Here is a 12,745-nt window from a genome sequence, read left to right as displayed (position 1 = left end):
TTATGGTATATTCACACAATGGAATATTAGGCATTCATAAAGAACATCGATGAATCCGTGACACATTTCATAACGTGGAAGAATCTGGAAGGCATTATGCTGAGTGAAAATAGTCAGCTGCAAAAGGACAAATATCGTATAAGACCACTTTTATAAGAACTAGAGAAATAGTCTAAACAGAGAAAAGAAGATTCTTTGATGGTTACAAGAGGGAGGAGCGAGGGAGGGAGAGGGGTTTTCACTAATTAGATAGTAGATAAGAACTCCTTTAGGTGAGGGGAAAGACAACACACAATACAGCAGAGGTCAGCACAACTGGACTAAACCAAAAGCAAAGAAGGTTCGTGAATAAACTGAACCCTTCAAAGGACAGCATACCAGGGGCAGGCATTTGGGGACCATGGTTTCAGGGGACATCTAAGTCAATTGGCATAATAAAATCTATTAAGAAAACATTCTTCATCCCACCTTGGAGAGAGATGTCTGGGGTCTTAAATGCTAGCACATGGGGCATTTCAGAACCAGCTCGCAGACCACCTGCTGATGTCAATCCTGCCCCTGCACTAACACTAGAGCTCCATAGTGCACCAGCTATTCCATCACCAGCTCCATCACCAGCATCAGATGGACAGACACATGCGGGGGTCGATTGCCATCCTGGGCCACATCCAGAAGTGGCGCCAAGACCACCTGCTGATGTCAGTCTTGCTCCTGCACAACCCCAAGCTCCATAGAGCCCCGAGCCATCCATCTCCAGCCCTGCCTCGGGGACCAGAAGTGACCCAGTTGCCACACCTCCTCCATAGCCACTCCTCATTCACCGCCAGAAAACATCAGCTCCAGAACCAGACCCTTTCTTCCCCTCACCTGAATGGGAATTTTCTTGGTTTTGTCCTCGTATTTTTCCAGATCACTTTATGCTTTATAATTTATACTATTTAAACGGATAGATTTCTCATAAAATAAAATTTGTTTTAATAGTTTTAAGTGTTATATAGTGGCTTTATGTACTTTTGCAATCTTATTCAACCATCACCAGTAACTACTTCACAACATTTTTATCACCGCTGTAATGGTTAACGTTATGTGTCAACTTGGGTAGGCCACGAATCTCAGTGGTTTGGCAGAAACTGGGTAATCATCCCCCATTTTGCGATCCGATGTGAGCAGCCAATTTGTTCAAAAAGGAGATTCCATGGAGGTGTGGACTGCAAATTACCACATTTCCTGGTACCTGGTATGCAGCCATTAATTTGGCCAATGCCTTTTTCTCCATCCTTGTTTTGAAGGACAGGCCCCTCTTAGTGAATCACAGGATGGACCTCCAGGATTTTGAAGCAAATCCCTGCCATCCTCTGCAGATAACTACTCTCCTTTTGAGAAACAACTTTTGGCTTCTTATGTGGCCCTAATACAGACTGAACGCTTGACCAGGGGCCACCAAGTCACTATGCGGCCTGAGCTTCCCATCATGAACTGGGTGATGTCTGACCCAAAGAGCCATAAAGTTGGACGTGCACAGCACAACTCCATCATTAAATGGAAGTGGTATATATAAGATTGGGCCTGAGCAGGACCTGAAGGTACAAGTAAGTTGAATGAGGAAGTGGCCCAAATTCTCATGGTCTCCACTCCTGTCACATTGCTTTCCATCTCCCAGTCTTCACCTATGCCCTTATGGAGAGTTCCTTATGACCAGTTGACTGATGAAGAGAAATCACGTGCCTGGCTTACAGATGATTCTGCGTGATATGCAGGCACCACTTGAAAATGGACAGCAATAGCACTACAGCCACTTCCTGGGGCCCCCTGAAGGACAGTGGTGAAGGGAAATCCTCCAATGGGCAGAACTTCAAGCAGTGAATCTGGTTATTCACTTTGCTTGGAAGAAAAAAATACCCAGATGTGGCATTGTATGCATACTGATTCACGGGCTATGGCCAATGGTTTGGCTGGATGGTCAAGGACTTGGAAAGAACATGATTGGAATATTGGAGACAAGGACTCATGAGCAAGAGGTATGTGGATAGACCATTCTGAATGGGCCAAAGAAGTGAAGATATTTGTGTCTCGTGTGAATGCTCACCAATGTGTGAACTCAGCAGAGGGGATTTTTAAGAATCAAGTGGGTAGGATGGCTGATTCTGTGGAAATCACTCATCCTCTTTCCCCAGCTACTCCTGTCATTCCTCAATGAGCTCATGAACAAAGTGGCCATGGTGGCAGGGATGGAGGTTATGCATGGGCTGAGCAACATGGACTTCCACTCACTAAGGCTGACCTAGCTACAGCCACTGCTATGTGCCCGATCTGCTAGGAGCAGAGACGAACACTGAGTCTCAGATACGGCACCATCCCCTGAGATGATCAACCAGCAACCTGGAGGCAAGTTAATTATGTTGGACTACTTTCGTCATGGAAAGGGCAGTGTTTTGTTCTTACTGGAATAGACACTTACGCTGGATATGAATTTGCCTTCCCTGAACACAATGCTTCTGCCAAAACTATCATCCATGAACTTGCAGAATGCCTTATCCGCCCTCATGGTATCCCACACAGCATTTCCTCAGATCAAGGGACTCATTTCATAGCAAATGTAGTGTGACAGCGGGCCTCCTATGCTCATGGAATTCACTGGTCTTACTATGTTCTCCATCATCCTGAAGCAGCTGTCTTGACAGAATGATGGAATGGTCTCCTAAAGACACATTTAAAGTGGCAATACCTTGAAGACTTGGGGCAATGTTTCCAGGAGGCCGTATATGGTCTAAACCAGCATCTAATATACGCCGCTGTATCTCCCATAACCAGGATTCATCAGTCCAGGAATGAAGGGGTGGAAACAGAAATGGCTCCATTACCCCTAGTGACCCACTCACAAGATTTTTGCTTCCTGTCCCTGAGATACTATGCTCTGCAGATTTAGAGTCTTAGTTTCAAAGGGAGGAATGCTCCCACCTGGAGACACATCACTGATTCCTTTGAACTGGAAGCTAAGAATGCCACCTGGCCACGCTGGGCTCCTTATGCCTCTGGATCAACAGGCAAAGAAAGGAGTTACCAGGTTGGCTCGTGTGATTGATCCTGGTTACCAACAGGAAATCACACTGATATTACATAATGGAGGTAAAGAAGAGTATGTCCGGAATGCAGGAGATGCCTTAGTGTGTCTTAGTACTACCACGCCCTTGCTTAAATTCAATGGGAAATAACAGCAACTCAGTACCTACAGGGCTACTAATGGCCCAGAACCTTCAGGAATGAAGGTTTGGGTCACCCCTCCAAGCAAAGAGCCACAAGCAGCTGAGGTGCTTGCAGAGGGCAAAGGGAATACTGATTTGATGGTGGAAGAAGGTAGATCTAAGTACCACTTACAGCCATGTGATCAGTTGCAGAAACAAGGACTCTGTTATGAGTATTTCTGCTTCGTATGTGCCCTTCAAATGTTTTTGTCTTCTCTACTTATAAAATATAAGATTGAAACAGGGCTAGTGCATTTTCAGTTGTATGTGTGTTTGTTATATCATGTTAGGCCCAAGAATGACTTTATGATTGTCCTTATTCAGAGATTACGTGTGCTTTGAGGAGATGTGTATAGATACCAATTTGACAAGGGGTGAACTGTGATGGTTAAGATTGTGTGTCAACTTGGCTGGGCCATGATTCTCAGTGTTTTGGCAGTTGTATAATGCTGTGATCGCTTTTCGGTTGAGATTTGATATGTGGTCACCCGCATGATGGGATCTGCTGTGAGTAGCCAATTAGTTGAAGGGAAGTTGCCTTGGGCATGTGGCCTGCATTGAGTGTGGGCAGACATTCCAGCAAGGTTTGGGGGATTCTGCAAGTTCTGGATCCAGCAGCTGGCTCCGGCTCATCTGAATTCTGGTTTCTTTGGACTTGAGCTAGCAGCTTACCTGCTGTCTTGCCTGCCAATCTTGGATTCATCTATCTTCATAGCCTGTGAGTAACAGCCCTGCTGTTGTCTGTTAATCTTGGGTTCATCAGCCCCTGCGGGTACATGAATCAGGGGAAAAGTATTTCCTGACTCACAGACTTGGGACATTCCACCCTTGACAAGCTCATGAGCCATTTCCTTAATATAAATCTCTCTCTCTCTGTATATATATATATATATATATATATATATATATATATATATATACATACATACACATGTATACATACATATAGTTATTCACTTTACTGGTTTTCCTTCTCTACAGAACCCAACCTAAGACATTTTGTACCAAGAGTAGTTCCAGAGAAACAAAATTGTAAGGGTGAATTTTCTAAATTCATTCTCAAGTCTGGTTAGTCTTAAAGATATTGATGACCTTGCTTCCAGTAGAACAGAGAACACTGCTAATTCATGGCGTGAGGTAGCAATTCAAATATGCAAAATATCACCACCAGTAGATCAGTTTTTGCTGAAGGACAAGGCTCTGGGTGATTGCACATATTAGAGCTTTCTACAATTTTGTCATAATAAGAATATAAGGAAGCTGGTTGGTTGATCCTACTTTCACTAGACAAACTGGTGAAAGAAAGAGATGAACTCAGGGCTTCAGAGTCAAAGCTCAAATGCTGCATGAATGACCTTGAAGTTTCCATTTGTGCCTTAAAAGAAAGCCTGATTTCTTGCAGTAACAGAGCTGATATTGCCAAAAACCAAACTAAGAATCTTATTGAAAGACAGGCTGAATTACAGCACCAACTCAATTGCCAAACTCAAGAGGTGCCTGAAGTTAAAATGAGGGCATTGATTGGGAAGAAAGGGAATCTGAAACTTGGGATAGGGACATATGGACAGATAACCAGGAAGCTGGAGACACTGAGTCCCTAAATTCCATTGAATCACTCCTGCCAACAGAACCATTAGCCCCTCCACTTCCATCTAATGAGATTAACCCAGCTACATCTAAAGCATTTTTGTCTGAGACATTCCCTGGGACATCACCTGTGGCAGATGCTTTAAAAGACAATGCTGAATGTTCTCAAAACATTTTCCCAATGATTTTGGGTTCTACACCTATAACTACACTTAAGTCCTAGTGAGTCCTAAAAAGTGAAGTGCAAAATATGACCCAGGAGAAGGTATGCTATACTCCAAAAGAGCTGCTTGACTTTTCTAATATGTACAAACAGAAACCTGGGGATTATGTGTGGGAATGACTATTTAGAGTGTGGAATGATGGGGCAAGGAACATAAACATGGATCCGCTTGAGTTTCTTGATATGGGCTCACTAAGCACAGATTTTTTATTCAATATTTCAGGTTGACAAGTTAGGAAAGGATCTAATAGTTTATTTGGTTGGGTTGCTGAAGCATGGATTATGTGATGGCCTGCACTAAATCAAGTTGAAGTACCAGACCTGCCTTGTTATAGTGTAGAAGAAGGTATTCAAAGGCTTTGAGAAATTGGCGTGCTAGAGTGGATTTACCAGGTTAGACCCAGAGACCCACACATGGATTGCCCAGAGGACACACCTTTCCCAGAACAGTGAGGAACAAATTTATGAAGGGAGCCCCGGCATCCTTGAAGACTGTTGTGATTGCGATTTTATATAAATCAGATTTGACAGTGGGATCTGCCCTAACTAAACCAAGATGCCTAACTACAATGGGGTTAATTGGAGCTTGTGATGGTAAGGGCCAAGTGACAGCACTCAATCAGCAAATACAAGGTGGGTGTGGTTGCTATATTGGACAGCAGAATCAAAGCAGTAATCAGAATACTCTGACTCGTATGGACTCATGGTGTTGGCTACGTGGTCATGCTGTCCTTAGGAACGAAATAGATAGAAAATCTACTAAATATTTACTTGATCTGTACAAGCAGATGAATTCTAGGTCAAGTGGACAGCAGCCAAACTGGAATCACCAGAAGAGAGAGTTATGGCCCCTCAATCAATTCCCAGACTTGAGCGAGTTATAGACCCTCAACCCCTTGACTAAAGCAGAGGCTGGGTTTCCTCGACAAAGGATTCCACTACACTGCCAAAAATCTATACTGTTAATCTTTCTCCCAGCCTTCCCCAAAGGGATCTATGACCTTTTACGAAATTCAATGTTCACAGGGGAAAAGGAAGTAATCAGACTTTTGGGGCATTACTGGGTGCTGGCTCTGAACTGACATTAATTCTAGGAGAACCAAAACGTCACTGTGGCCCTCCAGTTAGAGAGGGGGCATATGGAGGTCAGGTGATTAGTGTAGTCTTAGCTCATGTCTGTCTCACAGGAGGTGCAGTGTATCCCTGAACCCATTCTGTAGTGATTTCCCTGTTCCTGAATGCATAATCAGAATAGATCCACTCAGCAAATGGCAGAACCCCCATATTGGATCCCTGACAAATGACGTAAGGGCTATTATGGTAGGAAAAGTCAAGTGGAAGCCACTACATCTGCCCATATCTAGGAAAATAGTAAACCAAATGCAATACTGCATCCCTGGAGGGATTGCAGAGATTACTGCCACCATCAAGGACTTAAAGGTTATGCAGGGGTGGTGATTCCCCCCACATCCCCATTCAGCAACACTCGATCATTAAATGGAGTGATATATACTAGATTGGGCCTAAGCAGGACCTGAAAACACAAGTAAGTTGCTTGAGGAGGTGGCCCAAATTCCCATGGCCTGCACTCATGTCACTTTACTGTCCGCCTCCCAGTCTGCACCAGTGGGAAATTCCTCATGATCAATTGACTGAAGAGAAAACTCATGCCTGGTTTACACATGGTTCTCCTTGATATGCAGGCACCACTCAAAAATGGACAGTAGCAACACTACAGCTCCTTTCAGGGACCAACCTGATGGACAGCAGTGAAGGAATATCTTCACAGTGGGCAGAGCTTCAAGAACTGCACTGGATGTTTACTTGGCTTGGAAGGAAAAATGGCCAAATGTGACACTGCATACTAATGCATGGTTTGACTGAATGGTGAAGGACTTGGAAGGAACATGATTGGAAAATTGGAGACAAGGATTTACAGGAAAGATGTATGTGGATAAACCACTCTGAATGGGCCCAAGAAGTGAAGATATTTTTGTCTCGTGTGAATGCTCACTAAAGGGTGACCTCAGGAGAGGATGATTTTAACAATCATGTGGGTAGGATGGCTCATTGTATGGAATCCACTCATCTTCTTTTCCCTGCTACTCTTGTCATTGCTCAATGAGCTCATGAACAAAGTGGCCACGGTGGCAGGGATGGAGGATATGCATGGGTCCAGCAACATAGACTTCCACTCACCAAAGCTGACCTGGCTAAAGCAGGTAGCCAGGAGCAGAGACCAACACTGAGTCCCCGATATGACACCATCCCTAGAGATGATCAACCAGCAATCTGGTAGCAAGTTAATTATATTGAACTACTTTCATCACGGAAAGGACAGTGTTTTCTTCTAACTGGGATAGACACACTGGATATGGATTTGCCTTCCCTGCACACAATGCTTCTGCCAAAACTATCATCCATAAACTTACAGAATGCCTTATCCACCATCATGGTATCCCACACAGCATTTACTCAGATCAAGGGACTCATTTCGCAGAAAATTAGAGGCAGCAGGTCTACTGTGCTCATGGAATTCACTGGTCTTACCATGTTCTCCATCATCCTGAAGCAGCTGTCATGAAAGAATGATGGAATGGCCTCCTAAAGACACAATTACGGCACCAGCTAGGTGGCAATACCTTGCAGAGTTGGGGGAATGTTCATCAGGAGGCTGTATAAGCCCTAAAGCAGCATCTAATATATAATACTATATCTTCCACATCCAGGATTCATGAATCCAGGAATCAAGGGGTGGAAATAAGAGTGGCTCCACTACCCCTAGTGACTCACTCACAAGATTTTTCCATCCTATCCCCAAGACCTCATGCTCTACAGGTCTAGAGGTCATAGTTTCAAAGGGAGGAATGCCCTCACCTGGAGACACATCACTGCTTCCTTTGCACTGGTACCTAAAAATACCTCCTGGCAGAGGTGGGGCCAATATTGCAGAATACCAGATGATTCTGACGGTCCCTCTTACGACAAAGACTCGAAAAAGCAGGTGAAATGACTATGACAAGCTAGGAGCCCTGAACATTAAATGCAAAGTGAGAAAATGGAGGACCAGCATGGGAGGGAGAGTCGGGGTTCAGAATTGGAGACAAGTTACTGCACCTGAATCTCTGGGATCCCAAAGCCACCATCCTTGTGAGTGGCTATAGAGGACATGTAGTAGCATTCAGCCATAGTTTCTTCAGGGAGGAACAGACAGCCGCAAAGCCTACTCACACCTCCAGACCCAGAGAATAACGGGGTTCTCAGGAAAAACTAAGTATTTGCATATATTTTACCTCTCCCCCCATCCCCAAGCTGGCTTCATTGGCTGTTGATTTTCCTTGGCCTGAGATAGGCCCATCTGACTGCCCTGAGCCATGCTCCTGGACATGGAGAAGGAATAATTAAATAAATTCACAACAGGAGGAAAAGATAATTTGCCAGCTCCATTAACCTGGGGAGCTCAGAACAGAAGCGGCTCCTGCCCAGGCGTAAACGGTCTGTGGACTTTGAATACTTCCCCCCCCCCCGCATGGCCATGTGTGGGCCTATTTCAAGGGAATAAGCCCGTGCTGGTAGACTGCAACTGTTTGAGCTGTGCGGTGGAGAGGTGGGTGTTTGACATTTGCTACCTCTTTACCTATTAAACAGGGTTCTCACCTACTCACATCAGGGGCATGAGGACTGGTGGCTCCACTCAGGTCACCCAGGCACCCATGTCAGGAGTCCAAGGATAACTGGTACCTCCCAGTCCTTACAACCAAAAGCATTGGGTGCCCATGGTCCCTCTGCAGAACCCACCCACCTGGACACTCTAGGGAACAACGATGTGCTTTCCTCAGAGACACTCTGGGGAAGGTTCTCAGCCTCCTGTCTCGCTCAGAGTGTGATCCCCTGCTGCAACCAGATACCGGTACCTGCACCAAACACCCATGCCCCTCTAAGACTGTAGGACACAGTCTGTACCACATACTTGATGACCAGCTACCAGGACACCTAAGCTGAATCCACACAAGAAAAGTGAACAGACTCATAAGCTCATATACCTGATAATAGCTCTAGTCATCTGGTAACAGGACTTCGGAGCTCCAAATGTGAAAATAATCAAGCTAGCTCACTCAAGCAACCCATTTGGGCATATCAACCCAAAACAAAGCAAGAAACTAGGATACAGTAAGCAAACATAAAAAAAACTAATACAATAACTTATAGATGTCTTGGAGACAACAGTCAATATCAAACGACATAAAGAACTAGACCATGATCACTTCAAGAAGCTCTCTAAACAGAGAACCAAAGAATCTTCTGGATGAAGGTGCCTTCCTGGAATTACTGGATGCAGAATTCAAAAGATTAAAATAGAGAACTCTTCAAGACATCAGGAAGGAGATCAGGCAATGTGCACAAAAAGTGAAGGAATGCACAGGTAAAACATTTGAAGAAATTAAAAAGGTTATTCAAGAACATAATGAAAAATTTAATAAGCTGCAAGATACCATAGAGAGACAGCAATCGGAAATTCGGAAGATTAACAATAAAATTAAAGAATTATACAACTCAATAGAAAGTCAGACGAGCAAAATTGAGCAAGTGGAAGACAGAATAGGTGACATTGAAGATAAAGCACTTGGCACCAATGTGTTTGAAGAAAAATCAGATTAAAGAATTTACAAAAATGAAGAAAACTTTAGAATCATCTGGGACTCTATCAAGAGAAATAACCTACGAGGGATTGGAGTACCAGAACAGGGAGGGATAACCGAAAATACAGACAGAATCAATGAAGATTTGTTGGCAGAAAACTTCCCTGATATCATGAAAGATGAGAAGGTATCTATCCAAGATGTTCATTGAACTCCACATAAGATAGATCGTAAAAGGTAAACATACTATAATCAAACTTGTCAAAAAGAAAGATAAAGAGAGAATTTGAAGAGCAGCTAGGGATAGAGGAAAAGTCACCTACAAAGCAAAGCCAATAAGAATAAGCTCAGGGAGGCAGAGCCAAGATGGCAGAAAAGACAGACCCTTCCAGCGAGCCCTCTTTACACCCAGGATCTGAAAAAACAAGTGAAACAAGTATATTTATGACAAGCTAGGAGCCCTGAGCATCAAAGGCAAACTTAGAAAATGAACTGAGGGGCAGGGAAAGGAATAGATGGCTCAGACGTGGAGAGGAGTTACTGGACCTGAATCACGGGGAGCCCTCAGGGACCATTCCTTAGATCAGCGGTGGCGGGCTGGTACTAGCATTTGGCCTCAGTTTCCTCAGGGAGAAGCAGCCAGCCACACAGCCGACTCACACCTCCAGAACCAGAGAAGAACAGCGCTCTCAGGAAAACCTAAGTACTTGCATGTATTTTACCGCCCCCCACCACACACCCCCAATTCAGCTTCGTTAGCTGAATTCCCTGGAACTGAGATAGGCATTGTTAAGTGCCAATAGCCATCCTCCCGGCCTTGGAGAAGGAAAAAATTTGCAACTGGGGGAAAAGATAATTTCCCAGCTCCACTAAATGAGGAAGCTCAAGACAGAAGCAGCTTCTGTCCAGACATAAACGGTCCGTGGACGCTGAATGCCTTTACTCTCTGCATGAACATGTGTGGGCCTATTTCAGGAGAATAGGCCCTTATTGACAGACTCCAACTGTTTCAGCTGTGTGGTGGAGAGGTGAGTGTTTGATGTTTGACACTGCTTTGCCTATTAAACAAGGTCCTCACCTACCACCATCAGGGGCCTATGGACTGGTAGCTCCACTCAGGTCACCCAGCCACCCGTGTCAGGAGTCCAAGGATACTTCCCAGTCCTTACAACCAAAAACACTGGGTGCCCATGGTCCGTCTGCAGAACCCACCCACCTCCACACTCTAGGGAACTGGGATGTGCTTTCCTCAGAGACTCTCAGGGGTTGGTTCTCAGCCCCCCTGCCTTGCTCTTAGTGTGACCCCCTGCTGCAATCAGATATCAATATCTACACCAATCACCCCTGACCCTGTAAGACTGTAGGACAGAGCTTGTACGACACACTTGATGATCAGCTACCTGGGCACCTGAGCTGCATTCACACAAGAAAAGTGAATGGACTCCTAGACTGATATACCTGACAACAGCTCTAGCCATCTGGGAACAGGATTTCAGAGCTCCAAAGGCAAAAATAATCAAGCTAACTCACTCAAGCTACCCATTTGTGCATATGGAAACAAAACAAAGCAAGAAGCTACAACACAGTAAGCAAGCATAAACTAATACAATAACTTAGAGATGGCTTGGAGACAACAGTCAATATCAAGCCACATAAAGGAACAGACCATGATTACCTCAGCATGCTCTCAAAAGAAAGAATCCAGTGATCTTCTAGGTGAAAGTGCATTCCTGGAATTACCAGAGGCAGAATACAAGATTAACATACAGAACCCTTCAAGACATCAGGAAGGAAATCAGGCAGTATGCAGAACAAGCCAAGGAACACACAGATAAAGCAATTGAAGAAATTAGAAAGATTATTCAGGAACATAATGAAAAACGTAATAAGCTGGAAAAATCCATAGACAGACAGCAATCAGAAATTCAGAGGATTAACAATAATCTTACAGAAGTAGACAACTCAATAAAAAGTCAGAGGAGCAGAATTGTGCAAGTAAAAGGCAGAATTTCTGAACTTGAAGATAAATCACTTGGCACTAACATTTTTGAAGAAAAATCAGATAAAAGAATTTTTTAAAAATGAAGAAACCTAAAGAATCAAGTGGGACTCTATCAAGAGAAATAACCTACGAGTGATTGGAGTACCAGAACAGAGAGGGGTAACAGAAAATACAGAGAGAATTGCTGAATATTTGTTGGCAGAAAACTTCCCTGATATGATGAAAGATGAGAAGATATCTATCCAAGATGCTCATCAAACTCCACATAAGGTAGATGCTATGAGAAAGCCACCAAGACATTATAATCAAACTTGCCAAAACCAAAGATAAAGAGAGAATTTTAAGAGCAGCTAGGGATAAACGAGAAGTGACCTACAGAGGAGAGCCAATAAGAATACACTTGGACTACTAGGCAGAAACAATGCAGGCCAGTCTGCAGTGGGATGACTTATTTAAAAAATTGAGGGAAAAAAATTGCCAACCAAGAATCATATATCCAGCAAAACTGTCTCTTAAATATGAAGGTGAAATTAGGACATTTCCAGATAAACACAGGTTTAGGAATTAATAAAAACCAAAACAAAACTACAAGACATACTAAAAAGAGTTCTTTGGTTAGAAAATCAATAGTATCAGGTAACAACCCAAGACTAAAACACTGGGCAGAGCAATCAGAGCTCAACTCAAACAGGGAAATAAAAAAAAGAGCTCAAAACAGAGAAATAGCAATTTATTATGTAAAAGAAGACAACATTAAAAGAATAAGGAGGGACTAAGAAAGGTAATTATAGATCTTCCATGTGGAGAGGAAGATATGGCAATACAAAAAATAAAAGTTAAGTTTAAATTTAGAAAAATAAGGGTAAATAATAAGGTAACCACAAAGGAGAAAAATTATCCTACTCATCAAAATAAAATACAAGAAAAAAATAGAGATTCAGCAGAAACAAAAATGAACAACAATGAATATGAGGAAAGGACAATATATAAACATAATCTACTCAGTACATAAAATTAACTAGGAAAAAGAAACTGTCAACAACACACAAAA

The sequence above is a fragment of the Loxodonta africana genome, chromosome 1 (genome assembly GCF_030014295.1).
Source record: "Loxodonta africana isolate mLoxAfr1 chromosome 1, mLoxAfr1.hap2, whole genome shotgun sequence".
NCBI lineage: Eukaryota > Metazoa > Chordata > Mammalia > Proboscidea > Elephantidae > Loxodonta > Loxodonta africana.
The sequence above is the reverse complement of the archived record's forward strand: the minus strand, read 5'-3'. Positions refer to the sequence as shown.